This window comes from Anomaloglossus baeobatrachus, chromosome 6 (genome assembly GCF_048569485.1).
Source record: "Anomaloglossus baeobatrachus isolate aAnoBae1 chromosome 6, aAnoBae1.hap1, whole genome shotgun sequence".
NCBI classification, from domain to species: Eukaryota; Metazoa; Chordata; class Amphibia; order Anura; family Aromobatidae; genus Anomaloglossus; species Anomaloglossus baeobatrachus.
Window position 1 is genome coordinate 9,211,923 of NC_134358.1, and position 17,956 is coordinate 9,229,878.

The 17,956-nt window shown below is 50.6% G+C and overlaps 1 protein-coding gene across 1 annotated transcript in view; it reads right to left on the minus strand.

The window, feature by feature from the left end:
• The window catches only part of LOC142316930 (cytochrome P450 2C3-like), a 66,752-nt gene extending 61,715 nt beyond the window's left edge, over positions 1–5,037 (minus strand). The window contains exon 1 of the mRNA XM_075352704.1: positions 4,921–5,037. The gene's annotated coding sequence lies outside the window, so the exon portion shown is untranslated. The remainder of the gene's footprint in view (positions 1–4,920) is intronic.
• Positions 5,038–17,956: the final 12,919 nt, after the last annotated feature.

Genomic DNA, 17,956 nt, shown 5'->3' on the forward strand with positions numbered 1-17,956 from the left:
AAAGAGCAGAAAACTGCTGTTCACAAACGCCTCCATCCAACCTCACTCAGCTTCAGCTGTTTACAAAGGAAGAACGGGCGAGAATTTCAGCCTCTCCATGTGCAAAACTAATAGACACATACCCCAAGAGACTGCAGCTGTAATCGCAGCAAAAGGGGGCGCTACAAAGTATTCACTTACAGGGGATGACTAATATTGCACGCCCCAATATTCAGTTATTTATTTTTTAAAAAAGTTTAAAATAAGCAATGAATTTCATTCCACTTCACAATTGTGTCACTTGTTGTTGATTCTTCACCAGAACATTCACATTTTATCTTTATCTTTGAAGCCTGAAATGTGGGAAAAGGATGAAACATTCAAGGGAGCTGAATTCGTTCGCAAGGCACTGTAAGAGTCACAGACATAATAGTCCACGATACAAGGGTCACTGATACGAGAGTCACCAACATAAGAGCCACCGACACAAGAGTCACTGATACAAGAATAACCGATTTTAAAGTCACAGACATAAGAGTCCACGATACAATGCAGGAGTCATCGATGCTTGAGTCACAGATGCAAGAGTCATCAATACAGGAGTCACAGATACAAGAGCCACTGACATAAGCGCTCACCGACATAAGAGCCACTGACACAACAATCACCGATATAAGATTTACAGGATTTACAGACATAAGAGTCCCCAATAGAAGAGTCAAAGATAAGAGAGTCACTGATTTGACAGTCACCAATAAAAGAGTCACCGATACAAGTTACCGATATACGAGTCACCAATACACAAGTCACCAATACAAGAATTACCGATATCAGAGTCACAGACATAAGAGTCCATGATACAAGAGTCAAAGACTCACTGATATGAGAATCAGCAATACAAGAGTTACCGATACAAGAATCACCGATACAAGAGTCACCAATGCAGGAGTTACTGATAGAGGAGTCACCGATACAAGAGTCACTGATACAAGAGCCACTGATGTAAGAGCTACCGATACAGGAGTCACCAGTACAAGAGTCACGGATACAGAAGTCACTGATAAAAGATTCACCGATACATGAGTTACCGATACAGGAGTTACCGATACAGGAGTTACCATTACAAGAGTCACTGATGCAGGAGTTACTGATAGAGGAGTCACCGATACAAGAGTCACTGATGCAGGAGTTACTGATAGAGGAGTCACCGATACAAGAGTCACTGATACAAGAGCCACTGATCCAAGAGCTACCGATACAGGAGTCACTAGTACAAGTGTCACGGATACGGAAGTCACTGATACGGGAGTCACTGATACAAGAGTCACCGATACAGGAGTTACCGATACAGGAGTTACCATTACAAGAGTCTCTGATGCAGGAGTTACTGATAGAGGAGTCATGGATACAAGAGTCACTGATACGGAAGTCACTGATATGGGTGTCACTGATACAAATGTGACGCCCTGGCAAAACCAGGTAGTCACAGTTAGGCCCCCACATAACACCTTCCCTCATTAGGCAACACACAGCCGACCTGAAACCCTAGTCATCCCCCTTAGGGAAAGATAGACACACCAGTGGGCGGGACCAGGTGGTTGGGACACGCCCACCTAGGGGTTTAGACAGCCCATGGCGGGAAAACAAGCAGAACAGTTTGTAGTTCAAGTTGAGAGGAGGTGAGCTGGAGCTAGGTATAGCTCCAGCAGAGGAGTTCAAGTTGAACGGTACCAGGGTAGGAGCCCTGATGCCTCTGGCTAGGTGGCAGACGGTGGTCTCCGTCAGTAGGATGCGGGAAGACGGCTCGGTGGAACTGAGGTGGACCGGGACAGGGTTGTAGCCCGCCGGTACCGACACGGGGAACCGACCTGGAAACCGGAGCACAAGGGGGGTACTCGGACCCTGAAGCCAGGACCAGAAACAAGTGGACTGGTTAATTAACCGATTGAGGCCAGGACTCGAGGTTCTGTCCCACCCAAAGTCCCTCATAGAAGACAACAGCCCACTGATAAGGATAAGAGGTCACTGCCAGGGCCCATAGATCCCACGGGCCAGCGTCTGCGGGCACAGCTCCTCAGGCCACATCCAGCCGGGAGCGGACTCCTACGTTTCAGACTAGGAAGTCATTGTTACACAAAAACAGTGCAGAGGAAAAGGATAGAGACCACCAGCCGGGTGGGGGACCTGAATGCAACCGGCCGCGGCACCGGCCACCATCACCTTGGTTTACTAGAGACTTGTGTGAATTATTAACTGTGAGTAAACACGCATTCCTCTGCCGTCGCTACACCCTGCACTACTGCCACTGGGCTCCGGGGCCACCATCCCTGCCCACGGAGGGGTTAACAACTTGTTGCCGCTACACCTCCCCCGGGTGCCCCATCACAGCAGCGGTGGTGTCCCAACTCACCACACACCGTGGGTGGTGTCACGAACTTAATACGGACTAGCCCGTACATTTACGTCCCCCCATTTATTCAGCGTGTCTGCGAGACCCCCGGGTCCGGAGACCCTCGAGCCACCGCCCCGAAGGCCCGGACCCAAGCAGCGGTGGCTACTGGCACGAGGGCCGCACACATGAGTCACCGATCTAGCAGTCACCAATACAAGAGTCCCAGATCGGGAGTTACTAATAGAGGAGTCACCGATACAAGAGTCACTGATACAAGAGCCACTGATGCAAGAGCTACTGATACAGGAGTCACCAATACAAGTCACTAATATGGGAGTCACTGATACAAGAGTCATCGATATAGCAGTCACCGATACGGGAGTCACTGATAGCAGAGTCACTGATACAAGAGTCATCGACACACAAGAGTCACCAATACAAGTCACTAATACGGGAGTCACTGATAGAAGAGTCACTGATACAAGAATTCTCGATATCAGAGTCACTGATACAAAAATCGCGAATACAAGAGTCCATGAAGAAAGATTAATTGATACAAGAGTTAAATACTCAAATTAATGTCTCTAAATGACCATGCTAAAAATGTGCAAGAGCCTTATATATAAACATTATATTGAATTATACAAATGTTATACGTCCAGATAGGAACTTAAGGCATCTGTTCCTCACAGTCAGTTATCCTTTGCGGTGTGACTGTGCATAATTTGAAGGGGTATTCCCATCTCCAAGATCCTATCCCATTATGTAGTAGGTGTAATAATAATAATAATAATAATAATAGCAAATTCTTTCAATTAGAAATGTTGTATAGCTCTCCTGATATAACCACGTGCCCTGTAGTTCTAGACACCATATTTTAGATCAGCCTTATGTATATTTCTGTGTTTGTATATTTCTGCGTTTCATGATGGTTTAGGTCGTGCGTCCCACATATTGGAGGTGACAACTGCGTTCCAGCAGGTATATCACCTAAGATAAACCAAAAAAAGAGCTGCAGCATAAGTAGATCTACGTGCAATAGTAAGGGGTACTTTGCACACTACGACATCGCAAGCCGATGCTTGCGATGCCGAGCGCGATAGTCCCCGCCCCCGTCGCACATGCGATATTGTGTTATAGCTGCCGAACATTATCGCTACGGCAGCTTCACATGTATTTACCTGCCTTGCGACGTCGCTCTGGTCGGCGAACCGCCTCCTTCCTACAGGGGCGGGTCGTGTGGCATCACAGCGACGTCACATGGCAGGCGGCCAATAGAAGAGGAGGGGCGGAGATGAGCGGGACGTAAACATCCCGCCCACCTCCTTCCTTCCGCATTGGCGGCGGGACTCAGGTAGGAGATGTTCCTTGCTCCTGCGGCTTCACACACAGCGATGTGTGCAGCCGCAGGAACGAGGAACAACATCGTAACATCGGTCCTTCCGAAATATGGAAATGACCGACGCTGCACCGATGATACGATTTCGACACTTTTGCGCTCGTTAATCGACCAAAAACGATTTACACACTACAATATCGACAGCAACGCCGGATGTGCGTCACTTTCGATTTGACCCCACCGACATTGCCCCTGCGATGTCGTAGTGTGCAAAGTACCCCTAAGGTTGACACTGTGGCTATTTCACTGACAAAACCCAAGAGAAAATCACAAATTGAGCTTATACACTATAGTCAGTAAAAAGGGGAATAGTAGTAGTACATGTAGATGTAGATAACATTGGGGACTTGGATTACACTGTTTGATCAAAAAGTATAAAATGAATTCCCCCGTGACAAGGTGCACCCATCGAGATGGTTTTATTACACCTGAAGAAGCTCCTGAGCTGTGGGAACATACACATTAATGTGGAGCTTCTTTTCTGAGGTAGAAAGTGACTGGGGGCTAATAAATGATGTACATTTTTGTTCATTCGCTTAACAATAATTCTGGGGGCTTCAATTTACCTTTATAGTCTCACAATTAAATGTTCATTTTTTTGGATCTGGAGATTTTTCAAGATAGTGTTGATATAAAAAGCTATCTCAGGTCTGACAGTGAACACTTGCCCAAATGGCTAAAACATGTGTCCTACAATCTTCTAGACCAGGGTGAACAACCTTCGGCCCCTCAGTTGTTAGGACACTACGACATCCAGCGTTCCTGGTGGCTTATAACTCATATGGAAGTTTGCAGCTTCTCAATAGCTGGAGATTCCAAGGTCCTTGACCGCTAATCTATACTGGTTGGTCTGGAAAACCTGGAAGAAAGGTCCTGCTACCTGAGCGGGGAAAGATGAGCGTATTTCCAATCTATCAGTCCTTGCTTTTTTTCTCCCAGTCTGGTAGGTGCCATTAAGCGCCTGAGGTGAAAACCCTTAAAGAAGAGTATAAAGAAGTAAAGAGGGAGCGGAGAGGACAAATCTGTGTTCAGGGCAGACCCCAACATTGTGCCTATGATAAGCCAGTGATGGACGGGGTAGAAGGACATCTCTGTTCCTACTCCTCTTGATGTCAATCGCCGACATTAGTAAGAAGATGGATCAACTTACCAAGGAATGTTCAAGATCTTCATCCAACATCCAAATCCAATCGTGTAAAAGAGAAATTGTGTCCACAATAGTAAGGATCCAAAATCTTCCTTGTCAGGAAAAAAAAAAAATCTTGTGTTTACCTAATGTGACTCCTTCAATACTGTAAGCCTCGTCACATGTGGAGAACATTAAACTGGAAGGATTACACAGGATCACATGTGGCATCAGTATTCAAGACTACTCAAGACATACAGACGTGTAATTATAGAAGAGAACAGTTCAGATCTATGCGGGAAAAAGTGTTTATCCCTCCCCCATCTCAACCTGTCCTCATTAACTCCTGACAGATATATCCATCATGAGTGTTTGTAAATGAACCCTCCATGGTGGCCATCACTGGCAAACACAGATAGAAAAGGGCCCCTGAGCTAGAACAATACGTGGGCCTTTCATAGCCCAAGAGCTCCTCATAATGCACAATTCTACCTGTTTTGGAGATAGATATGGGCCCCTTACATCTTGGGCCCCTTTGCGGCTGCATCAGTTGAACGAATGATCTGTTTGCTCCTGGCGGACATACCAGTTATGTTGATGAAGCTGGTATTGGGTCTGTACTCATGTGATGAGCTGATATACTAAGGCGGGCTCCTGCTCAAACTGGTGAGAACACCGATCCCCATCGCTCCCCACTGTGTAACCCTGTAGATGCCCACAACGTCAAGTAGATGAATCATAAAGAGAGAGCTCTATCTGTCGATCCCTGTCATGGCAGTGAGGGCATTACAATAGACCCGATGGCTTGCTTCTATGGCGCCCCTGAAGCTTCAGTTGCCACAGGGTACTGTGTCGCGGGCGGAGGAGGGGACGCTGCGCTCTCCCACTGCTCGGGTCTGGCTGCTGTTGCCTCTGCTGCTCGGTGGTGGCTCGAGCGGTGGGCCGGATCCCGGGAACTCGAGCGGCGCTCCTCGCCCGTGAGTGAAAAGGGTGGGGTTTTTGATTGTGGGGATTTGATTATTGTCCGTGACGCCACCCACGGTTGTGGTGATACTGGTGACACCACCGCTGGGATCCCGGGAGCGGTGAGAGGGAGCAGCCTTGTTGTTAGTTCTCCCCTTCGTGGGTAGGGGGTTGGTTGTCCCAGGGCCCGGTGATGGGGGTAAGGATGGATGACAGGCGGGTTACAGGGCCTGGTGAGGTGCAGGGTCGCGGGGGCAGCGCTGTGCCGCACGGCACGGTGGTACTCACTCAGCCAATGATGAGGACACAGTTCTCGGTAAAACACACAGCTGGATGGACGGGTCCCACAGACGGCTGCGGTGTTGTTTCTCCCGGCAGGTTGATGGTGACTGCCTTTCCCTGCACCTATGTACGGTAGATGGTTCCAATGGGTTCCCACCGGTAACCCGCTCCCAAGCTTGGATATGGGCTGGAGGAGCCCCTTTTGCCCGCAGGCTCTGGCCCTGGGAAACGGTTGCCTTGGCGGTGGCGGTGTTTCCCTCTCCTGGTTGGACTGTTGCCTTCTGTTGGGACTTGGCTGCTGGGAAACCCAGGAGGTTCCCTTCACTAACGAATTCGGCAAATTCACGGCGACTCCTAGCCTTGCCAGGGTCCGTAAGCCCCTGCCAGATGGTGCTGACTTCTCTTCGTGTACCGGTCCGGTACCGCCGGGCCACCGCCCGTCCACGGTCCTTACGGTAGACTCCGATAGGCCACTCCTGCAGACGGTCACCACCGTCTGCCAACCTTGCTGTACCGCCCGGGCCACACACCCGGACGCTGTCAGTTAGTTGCTCCACTACTACTTTCCTTCCTTCCACTTTCACCTCCAAAACTAATCTGTCTGCTTTTCCCGCCTCCAGGACTGTGAACTCCTCGGTGGGCGGGGCCAACCGCCTGGCCCACCCCCTGGTGTGGACATCAGCCCCTGGAGGAAGGCAACAAGGGTTTTGTGTCTGACTTCGGTGTGGCTGACCGGGAGTGTGGGGTGTGTGGGTGTTGTGCTCTGTGGCCCCTGGCTTGTCCAGGGCGCCACAACTGCATCTCACTTAACATGCAGTACTCATCCCGGGTAAGGAAGAGGTTAATCGCTGGTGTTTCTCACATTCACAACCACACATTTAGGTGCTTTCCCACTGGGATTGGCCTAGGGTAGACAGGGGGGGTGGCCATCATGAGGCATGGGACTTTTCCGGTCAGTAGGACAACCACCTGGGGGGCGGGCACCACTTGGGGGAAAAGGAAGCAGCATCTACACACATAGTAAGCCACGGGCACAGCTTGGGCTGGGAAGCACAGTCGGGACTTCAGTCCAGGCATTTTCTCTCTACCTTCACACTTCTGGGAGCACTACAAGACACAAGGCTTGGAGCAGGCAGCTCAGCCCGGGTTCTCCACAGCCACCAGGGATTCCAGGGTCTGCGGAGAGTGCAGGAAACACCCGTGGCCCATTCCACATTCCATTCACAGGATTGGAGGGACCCCGACCAGAAAGGACACATAGTGGGAACACCAGCCGTGACTTCCAAATTATCCGGGATCACTTGAGGCCCATCACGGCAGAGACCGTCACTCTAAGGGTGACAATTGGACAGTGAGTAAAAACCTTGATCCGCAACTACTGAGTCAACCCTTCATTGCCATCGCTGTCGCTCAGTGCTCTGGCGCCAATGGCCACAGCTATCACCCCCCATCATCCTCCCTGGGGCATAGCTTCACCTGCGGGAAGCTGAATTATACTAGCTGTGACACCATCCGCCCCAGAGGACAGCAATTGCAGCGGCGGATAATCCCTGGCTGTATGCCGCAGGTGGCATCACGAGACAACTACTACTCCCATCATCCGACCATCATCCCATTCTCCATTCATCCCTTTTATTGTACAACTCACGGCTACGAAGCCGGGCAGGGCCACCCGTGACATCCCTGACCCAACATCACCGGCCCGGCAATGAGCATTTTAACCCCTTGCCCCGTGGGTGCTTCATCTCCAGGTCCAGGTCCAAGGCTGCACTTGCTCTCCCAGTAGGTGACGGTGATGTCCCTCTGACCTGCACCTGATGTTTCTAAGTTGGTAGCGATGGGTCCCCACCGGTAACCCGCTCCCTGGCTTCAAGCTGGGCCGGAGGAGCTCTACTTTGCCCGCAGACGCTGGCCCTGAGGAACTGGTGCCTTGGCGGTGGCGGTGTTCCTCCTTAATGGTTGGACTGTTGCCTTCAATCGGGACTTGGTTGTTGGGGGATCGACGTCCCCTTCACTGACGGATTCGGCAAATTATGGCGACTCCTAGCCTTGCCGGGGTCCGAGAGGCCCCTGCCCTGGTGCTGACTGTCCTTTGCACGCTGCTCCAGACCACCGGGTCACTACCCGTCCGCGGTCCTTCCAGGAACTCCCGAACAGCCACCCCTCTGGACAGTCACCGTCGTTGCTGACCTTGCTGACCCGGTCCTGCACACAGCTGGACCAACTTCAGGCTTTCCACTCTCTTTCTTTCCCGTCACCACTCTTGCTTTCCTCCTTTACCACTTTACTTCCTTCACTTCACTACCTGTTTACTCCTCCACTTAGCTCCTCACTCAAGCTCCCCCTGAGCTGACTCTCTTCTTTTCATTTCTCCCTCCAAACTCTAACTTTACTCGAGCCCTGCCTGGGCTAATCTGCCTGGTACTTCCTGCCTCCAGAGCTGCGAACTCCTCGGTGGGCGGAGCCAACCGCCTGGCCCACCCCCTGGTGTGAACATCAGCCTCTGGAGGAAGGCAACAAGGATTTCTGGTTAGCTTTGGTGTTCCTAATTGGGATGTAGGGTGTGGTGGTGTAATGACCTGTGACCCCTGGCTTGCCCAGGGCGTCACATTCCCCCTTAGCAAAATGCAGACCGTCCGCGGGCTGCCCGTCCAACACCGGTTTTATTTTTCTGCAAATGCATAAAAAGGTATAACATGGTAAAACGGTAACATATTTACATTTTTAATGAATCTTCCCATAACGGGAGGCACTTTTACTTAAACGTTTCAAACGGTTTACGGTTACGGTTTCCGCTCTCTCCCACCCAAGCAACCTGGCCCTGATGCTGCCCCTAAAACCCAGGCAGCACCCCTTGACCCACAGTCCAGCACACGGTACCCGAGCGGGATCTGTCCTTCCCCTCCAGAGGGTAGCCACCGGTTCCTTTGGTGGCTGGGCCCCAGCCTGCTCTGCTGAGGGCCCTCCCTCCAACCTGCCTCTCCGGAGGCGGCATTGCGGAAACGGCAACGGCAAACAACTTATTTACAAGCCACTAACGTTTGTGGTTGCCCTGCAAGTTCACGGGCTTGTCCATGGATAGTTCCCATGCAAAATAACTTTTTAAACGGTCCCCACAGGGACAACGGTGCCGGCTCCAGCCGGTTGCAAATCACTTTTTGACAATCAGGTTACTGTTCGGTAATCATCTTTCTTATCATTTTCTGTAAACTTTTTCAACTTTCAAACACAATGGTGGTCCCAACCGGGACTGGACAACGGCGCTCCGCTGCCCTACTCCAGGCCTTCAGCTTCATCCGAGGGAGGGGGTGCAGGACTCACCCTGCTCTCCTGGCTGCCCCGCAGTTTCACATCCAGGGCGAACCACCCCCTCTCTCCGCAGTGTCGGGTGTACTGAACAATGTCTCCCGGCATTAGGTTGCGGCCGGGATGCTCCTCAGGCAGGTGGGCATTCACATCCCGCCGGGCTACAAACACTACGGCCTCCAGGCCCGGTTCATAGATAAACCCGTAGCCCCGGCGGACATCAAACCGCCTCACCTGCCCCTCGTACAGCGGGCCCCGGACACGGAACGTGGCCTGGCGGAGATTCTCCTTCTCCCGGATAGCTCGGGCCACCAGCTCGGCCTTCTTCCTCTCCCTCTCTCCGATCTCCAGGCCCAGCGGTACCGGCTCCCTATCCCAATACGGCGCTGCTGTGAGCTCCGGCGCACGGGTCGGGCCCCGCGGGACATTCTGGACGTTGCCCACTGTCAGGAATCTGGGCGGCGTGTCCCGCGGTGTCTTGGCCTTGGGCGCTGCCTTACAGCAACAACCCGGCGCTACCTCAGCCGAGGTGTGGGGGATGGGCATAGGGGCTTTCCGCTGCTGGGCCTTCGGCTCGGAGCGGGTCATCGGCTCCGGCTCGGGGGACTTCTCAGGGGATGCCTCCGGTTCAGCCTTCGAAATCTTCAACGGCAACACCTCCGGTCTACTACGGGCTCCGGCTACAGGTTGGCCCGCCTGGGCGGGGAATCTGGGTATTGCTACCGGTTGCGGTGGTAGCAGGCCTAATGGCGGGGTCACGGCCTCCGGGACGGGTGGCGAGGAAGGCAACGGGGGGAGAGGGCTTGGACCGGGTCCCGCAGTCGCGATGACCGGCCCTTCCAGGGCATCGGGGCGTGGGTCACTCACTTTCCCTTTCTCCGCTTCCTCCTCGCGTCTCCGCACGGTGGCTATAACGTCCGCCATGTCGGTCTCCCACTCCTCCATGAGGAGCTGCATCCTGACCTGCAGCCGTTGGTAGAGCTGCGCGGTCCGGATTTCCACCCACGCCGCGGTTCCAGGCGCGGGGGCTACGGTGTCGCGGGACGGCATCCACATGGTGACTTTTTCTTCCAGGAACGGTATGTCTGCAGAGTCCTGGCGTTCCTGCTTTTATAGCTGCAGCTACATGCAGCCAGCCGCCATCGCGTCCCCCTTAGCTCTTTCCGGCCACTCCCCTATTGGGGCGGAGTTTTTGGCCTTCGCGCCTCTACTACTTGAGAAGACGCTCGAGCGGGAACTTTTCGCGCCAAAGATGGCGACTTCTAAAATTTTTCAGCCGGATACCTCCGGCGGTAACAAGGCGCACCTCTTCCAAACGGCAGAGCGGTAAGATCCTGTTCGTGACGCCAAGTTGTCGCGGGCGGGGAGGAGGGTGTCAGCACACTACGCTCACCCCTTCTGCTCGGGTCCGGCGGTTGCTGCTCAGTGGTGGCTCGAGCTGTGGGCCGGATCCCGGGGGTTCTCGAGCGGCACTCCTCGCCCGTGAGTGAAAGGGGGGTGTTGGGTGTGGGGATAGTTTATTGTCCGTGACGCCACCCACGGTTGTGGTGATTTCACCACCGCTGCTCAATATGGGGACCCCGGGGATGGTGATGCGGAGCAGCCAGGTGTTGCGTTGCCCCTCCGTGGGTAGGGGTTGGTGATCCCGGGGCCCGGTGATGAGATGGGAGATGAAGGGCCTGGTGGGCGCAGGGACGCGGGGGCAGCGCTGTGCCTTGCGGCACTGTGGTACTCACTCAGCCTGAGACGTTGACACAGTTTTACGGTAAACCACACGGCTTGAAAGACGGTTCCCACAGACGGCTGCACTTGCTCTCCCAGTAGGTGACGGTGATGTCCCTCTGACCTGCACCTGATGTTTCTAAGTTGGTAGCGATGGGTCCCCACCGGTAACCCGCTCCCCGGCTTCAAGCTGGGCCGGAGGAGCTCTACTTTGCCCGCAGACGCTGGCCCTGAGGAACTGGTGCCTTGGCGGTGGCGGTGTTCCTCCTTAATGGTTGGACTGTTGCCTTCAATCGGGACTTGGTTGTTGGGGGATCGACGTCCCCTTCACTGACGGATTCGGCAAATTATGGCGACTCCTAGCCTTGCCGGGGTTCGAGAGGCCCCTGCCCTGGTGCTGACTGTCCTTTGCACGCTGCTCCAGACCACCAGGTCACTACCCGTCCGCGGTCCTTCCAGGAACTCCCGAACAGCCACCCCTCTGGACAGTCACCGTCGTTGCTGACCTTGCTGACCCGGTCCTGCACACAGCTGGACCAACTTCAGGCTTTCCACTCTCTTTCTTTCCCGTCACCACTCTTGCTTTCCTCCTTTACCACTTTACTTCCTTCACTTCACTACCTGTTTACTCCTCCACTTAGCTCCTCACTCAAGCTCCCCCTGAGCTGACTCTCTTCTTTTCACTTCTCCCTCCAAACTCTAACTTTACTCGAGCCCTGCCTGGGCTAATCTGCCTGGTACTTCCTGCCTCCAGAGCTGCGAACTCCTCGGTGGGCGGAGCCAACCGCCTGGCCCACCCCCTGGTGTGAATCATCAGCCTCTGGAGGAAGGCAACAAGGATTTTAGTAGCTTTGGTGTTCCTAACTGGGATGTAGGGTGTGGTGGTGTAATGACCTGTGACCCCTGGCTTGCCCAGGGCGTCACATATGCGATTATATACAACAGAATCAGTAATGTGACAGGTCAATGGGACATAACACACATAGAAAGAATGAACGGCAGATGGAGTGTCTGTAACAGCAGATCCTGCACAGAACTGGATCATAGGGCGAAAACACTTGTCAATTATTATTATTTATTATTATTATTATTATTTATTTATTTATTTATAGAGCAGCATTGATTCCATGGTGCTGTACATGAGAAGGGGTTACATACAGAATACATATACAAGTTACAATAGACAGACTAGTACAGAGGGAAGAGGGCCCTGCCCTTGCGGGCTTACATTCTATAGGATTATGGGGAGGAGACAGTAGGTGGGGTGTAGATTGGGCGGCAGCTCCGCACGGTGGTGGGGTGGCAGCTCCACACGGTGTTGGGGCGGCAGCTCCGCACGGTGGTGGGGCGGCAGCTCCGCACGGTGGTGGGGCGGCAGGCTCTGCACGGTGGTGGGGCGGCAGGCTCTGCACGGTGGTGGGGCGGCAGCTCCGCACGGTGGTGGGGCGGCAGGCTCTGCACGGTGGTGGGGCGGCAGGCTCTGCACGGTGGTGGGACGGCAGGCTCTGCACGGTGGTCGGGCGGCAGCTCCGCACGTTGGTCGGGCGGCAGCTCTGCATGGTGGTGGGGCGGCGGGCTCTGCACGGTGGTGGGGCAGCAGGCTCTGCGCGGTGGTGGGGCGGTGGGCTCTGCACGGTGGTCGGGCGACAGTGAGTTCATTGTAGATTGTAGGCATTTCTGAACAGATGGGTTTTCAGGTTCCGTTTGAAGTTTGCAAGGGTAGGGGATAATCTGACGTGGTGAGGCAGCGAGTTCCAGGAGACTGGGGATGCTCGGGAGAAGTCTTGGAGTCGGTTACGTGAGGAGCGAATGAGAGAGGAGGACAGAAGGAGATCTTGGGAGGAGATCTTGGGAGGACCGGAGGTGACGTGTTGGAGTGTAGCGACAGATTAGTTCAGAGATATATGGAGGAGACAGATTATGGATGGTTTTGAGGTCAGTGTTAGTAGTTTGAATTGGATGCGGTGGAAGATTGGGAGCCAGTGGAGGGACTTGCAGAGGGGAGAAGCGGGGTGGTATTGAGGAGAGAGGTGGATCATTCGGGCAGCAGAGTTAAGGATGGACTGGAGAGGGGCGATCGTGTTGGCAGGGAGACCACAGAGGAGGATGTTACAGTAGTCGAGGCGGGAGATTATGAGGGTATGCACTAGCATTTCTGTAGATTGTGAGTTGAGGAAAGGACGGATTCTGGAAATATTTTTGAGTTGAAGACGGCAGGAGGTGGTGAGGGATTGGATGTGTGGTATGAAGGACAAGGCAGAGTCAAAGGTCACTCCGAGGCACCGAACTTTGGGTACTGGCGAGAGCCTGGTGTTATTTATTGTAATAGATAGATCAGGTGGAGAGTGTAGGTGAGATTGAGAAAAGATGATTAGTTCAGTTTTGGCCACATTAAGCTTTAGGAAGCGAGAGGAGAAGAAGGAAGATATAGCAGATAGACACTCCGGGATTCTGGACAGCAGAGATGTGACATCTGGGCCAGAGAGGTAGATCTGAGTGTCATCGGCATATAGGTGATACTGGAAGCCATGGGACTTTATGAGTTGTCCCAGGCCAAATGTATAGATAGAAAAAAGTAAGGGTCCCAGGACAGAGCCTTGAGGGACGCCAACAGAGAGAGGCCAGGATGAAGAGGTTGTGTGGGAGTGGGAGACTGGGAGACTGGGAGAGAGTGGGAGACTAAAGGTATAAATTATATGAGTACTAGAAAGGCAAACTGGCAAAGTCAAGTATAACACTGCAAAAAAAGAATGATGACACGCGAGGTTTGCAGGAGACATACATGAGGAAATCTGGTGCAGGGGGTCAGGATGAATGGGTGCGCCTATGGAGAGAAGAGGTGACGTTAAACAATGCTGTGAGGAAGATAAACAGTACTGTGCAGTGTGTACGGAGGATGTGCAATTACCTGTAAATGGTAGCCCTGGAGTAATGTACACAGTTTTATTGTGACTGGGCAATAGCGGTACTGTGGTATGTGCAACTTATGTGCGAGTATCTGGTGCCTATAGATGTGCAAGCGCAATGCGGTCCCCAGTGTACGGATCATCCGCCCAGTCACCACGTAGCATCCCCAGTGTGGAACGCACCAGACTAAAGCACCATTTTAAATGCTTAGGAAACCTTTGCAGGTGTTTTGTGTTAAATATTCTAGTATTCTAATTTTCTGAGATAATGACTTGGGTTTTTATCCTGGCTGTAACCCATAATCATCAACATTAACAGAAATAAACACGTGAAATAGATTCCTCTGTGTGTAATGACTCTACATAATATATGGGAATAGATCCCTCTGTGTGTAATGACTCTATATAATATATAGGAATAGATCCCTCTGTGTGTAATGACTCTATATAATATATAGGAATAGACCCCTCTATGTGTAATGACTATATAATATATAATAAACACGTGAAATAGACCCCTCTGTGTGTAATGACTCTATATAATATATAATAAACACGTGAAATAGACCCCTTTGTGTGTAATGACTCTATATAATATATAGGAATAGATCCCTCTGTGTGTAATGACTCTATATAATCTATAGGAATAGATCCCCCTGTGTGTAATGACTCTATATAATATATAGGAATAGATCCCTCTGTGTGTAATGACTCTATATAATATATAGGAATAGATCCCTCTGTGTGTAATGACGCTATATAATATATAGGAATAGATCCCTCTGTGTGTAATGACGCTATATAATATATAGGAATAGATCCCTCTGTGTGTAATGACGCTATATAATATATAGGAATAGATCCCTCTGTGTGTAATGATTCTGTATAGTATATAATAAACACGTGAAATAGACCCCTTTGTGTGTAATGACTCTATATAATATATAGGAATAGACCCCTTTGTGTGTAATGACTCTATATAATATATAGGAATAGATCCCTCTGTGTGTAATGACGCTATATAATATATAGGAATAGATCCCTCTGTGTGTAATGACGCTGTATAATATATAGGAATAGATCCCTCTGTGTGTAATGATTCTGTATAATATATAATAAACATGTGAAATAGACCCTCTGTGTGTAATGACTCTAATATATAATAAACATGTGAAATAGACGCTCTGTGTGTAATGACTCTATCTAATATATAAAGCTCAGTGTATGTGTGTATGTCCGCTAAAGGAATTTGCACCGTCGCATTTACAATCACGAAATTTTGCACAGACGCTCCATGTGACTCAGGGAACGTCATAGACTATGTTTTGACAGGAAAATGTAACCCCATGCTTTACAGTTACACTCAAAAAAACATGTCTCCATTTAACTGAATGGAGGTGGGAGCTAAAGGTCATTAATAGCAACTGTCAGTGGTTGCTATAGGAACAAATTATGCTGTTAGTATAAGAAGCTTATGTGTGAGGTAATATGATGTCAGCGGTGAGACGGATAGAGAGAGACAGAGACAGACAGACAGAGACACAGACAGAGACAGCCCTGTAAAGAGACAGCCCTGTAAAGAGACAGCCATGAAAAGAGACAGCTGGGCAAAGAGACAGCCCTGGAAAGAGACAGCCCTTGAAAGAGACAGCCCTTGAAAGAAACAGCCGGGCAAAGAGGCAGCCCTGGAAAGAGACAGCCCTGGAAAGAGACAGACCGGGCAAAGAGACAGCCCTGGAAAGAGACAGATGGGCACAGAGACAGCCGGGGACAGAGACAGCCGGGGACAGAGACATCTGTGGACAGCCGGGGAAAGAGACAGACCTGGAACGAGACTGACAGACAGATAGAGAGAGACAGACAGACACAGAAAGAGAGAGACACAGAAATAGAGACAGAGATAGAGAGAGACTGATACAGACACAGACAGAGAAACTGATACAGAGACAGACAGAAACTCAAAGAGAGACAGTTACTATCCCGGGCAACGCTCGGGTACTACAGCTAGTATAATATATAATACACACGTGAAATAGATCCCTCTGTGTGTAATGACTCTATATAATATATAATAAACGTGAAATAGACCCTCTGTGTGTAATGACTATACAATATATAATAAACACATGATATAGATCCCTCTGTGTGTAATGTCTCTATATCATATTTAGGAATAGATCCCTCTGTGTGTAATGACTCTATATAATAGATGCATTTCACTTTTTGTATTGAATTACTGAAATAAATTAACTTTTTGATGAAATTCTAATTTATTCAGATGCACTTGTATCTCTATCAAAGCCTGATGTGTGTTTTGAAATGCAGGTGAGGGTAGATTAAAGGATCCTCAAAATAGGCCCTATATATGTTCTCCTAAGGGGGCGACATATTGGACCCCGTTGGATGTAATACTGGTCCTCAAACAAAAAGAAATTGTTGAATAACACAATAGTGAGGACAGCCTGACAAAGTTTGTTGTCGATATTGAGATATTGAGATCAGTCTATCGATGGAGGAACCAGTCAATAGCCTCCATACCCTCAGTGTGATCAATGCTGGTATCAAGACTGTTGATGTCCAGAGTAATCAGGATACAATGAGCAGGGATTGTGCCTAATGAATATAGTACGAATAAAAATGATTTGTGTCTTTGAGATATGAAATATTGGATGATCTATGGGGAGTGAGGATCTTTTTAAGAGTTATGGCTAGGGGAGAAAGGATGGAATCGTTGGAGACCACAATCGGGCAACCAGGAGGAGTGTTGAGAGCCTTATGGATTTTAGGCAATGTATAAAAAACAGGTGTGATGTGGTGCGGATTTATGAAGCCAGTTTGTCATTGATGATAGATTTCTCATGATAGTAATGGACCCGTTCCCTATTGATGTTGGCTACGTGAGGGGTGGGAACCCTGGGACCCAGGTTGTATGTAGAGGTGTCATTTAGTTGGGATCTAATTTCTGACAGGTAGTAGGATTTGTCAAGTACAACCATAGCCCCATCCATGTCCGCTGGTTTGATAATCAAGTTCTTGTTATTCTTAAGATTAGTAAGGGCTCTGGATTGTTCAAATGACATGTCTAAAGCCTGCTTTACACGTTGCAACACCCCCATCGTATGTGAGGCACGTTTAATTTGTTGAACGTACCGCACAAACGATTAACCCCCATCACATGTACTTACCTTCCATACGACCTCGATGTGGGCGGCGAACGTCCACTTCCTGGAGTGGGAGGGACGTTCGGCGTCACATCGACGTCACGCGGCAGCCGGCCAACAGAAGCGGAGGGGCGGAGCTGAGCGGGATGTAAACATCCCGCCCACATCCTTCCTTCCGCATTGTGGGCCGGGAGCCACAGGAGGCAGGTGAGATCTGTTCATCGTTCCCGGGGTGTCACACGCTGCGATGTGCGCTACCCCGGGTACGATAAACAATCTGACGTTCAATTCTACAGAAAGGTACGATGTGCGTGCGATGAACGTTTTACCGTTCAATCTCAATCGCACGTACCTGTCACACACTGCAATGTACCTTACAATGCCGGATGTGCGTCACTTACGACGTGACCCCGCCGACACATCGTAAGATACATTGCAGCGTGTAAAGCGGGCTTTAGACTGAATTACCCTCACTCAATGTTCTTGAGCACCGTGTCTACATAACGGGAAACAAAGGATACATAGGTTTCTATTGGATGATAGCATTTTGGGGGGTTGGAACATGCTGGGTGATCTCAGGTTTTAATTACCATAAAGTCAGGGTTGTAGATGCGGTGGGGGGTAGGGTAGCTGCTGTGGAATTAGTTGTATTCTGGAAGTGAGCCTTAAGCCTCAGGGTTCTAAAAAAGCGGTTGAGCTCCTTTTCTAGTGTAAAGGTGT